Genomic DNA, 383 nt, shown 5'->3' with positions numbered 1-383 from the left:
GAGGGACAGCGGGTCACCCGCTTCTTCCCTGCATCCCGCCGCACCAGGAAGCAGCCAAGGACGAGCCCCAAGTGCTCTTTTGTGGCTGAGGCCCCTGAAAAACCCGGGAGGCGTACGGTGGAAATGCTGACGGGCGTTTTGGTGGGAGTGCACAAAATAGCACCGCTCTCATTTTCCATTCTGGCTGCGCCGGCTCGTGCTGCGCCATGCAAAAGCGAGACCACATTTTCCTGGGGCAACGGGATCTGCTGTCATTGGCGTAAAAAGTCCCTGTGCTAGCACTTTCTCCGGAGGGTGACCTGCAGGCCTTCCCTGAGTGCCCCGAGGTGGGGAACAGGAGGGTGGGAGGGGGCTGCCCCACTCCACGCCGTGACCCAGCCGTG

General features: G+C 62.1%; 1 protein-coding gene across 1 annotated transcript in view; it reads left to right on the top strand.

Annotated features, from left to right (window-relative positions):
* The window catches only part of ARSG (arylsulfatase G), a gene marked incomplete at its 3' end in the record, with an annotated part of 14038 nt that overhangs the window by 13093 nt on the left and 562 nt on the right, over window positions 1–383 (top strand). The window lies entirely within an intron of this gene.

The sequence above is a fragment of the Buceros rhinoceros genome, unplaced genomic scaffold (genome assembly GCF_000710305.1).
Source record: "Buceros rhinoceros silvestris isolate BGI_N320 unplaced genomic scaffold, ASM71030v1 scaffold25060, whole genome shotgun sequence".
Lineage (NCBI taxonomy): Eukaryota > Metazoa > Chordata > Aves > Bucerotiformes > Bucerotidae > Buceros > Buceros rhinoceros.
The sequence above is the reverse complement of the archived record's forward strand: the minus strand, read 5'-3'. Positions and strand labels throughout refer to the sequence as shown.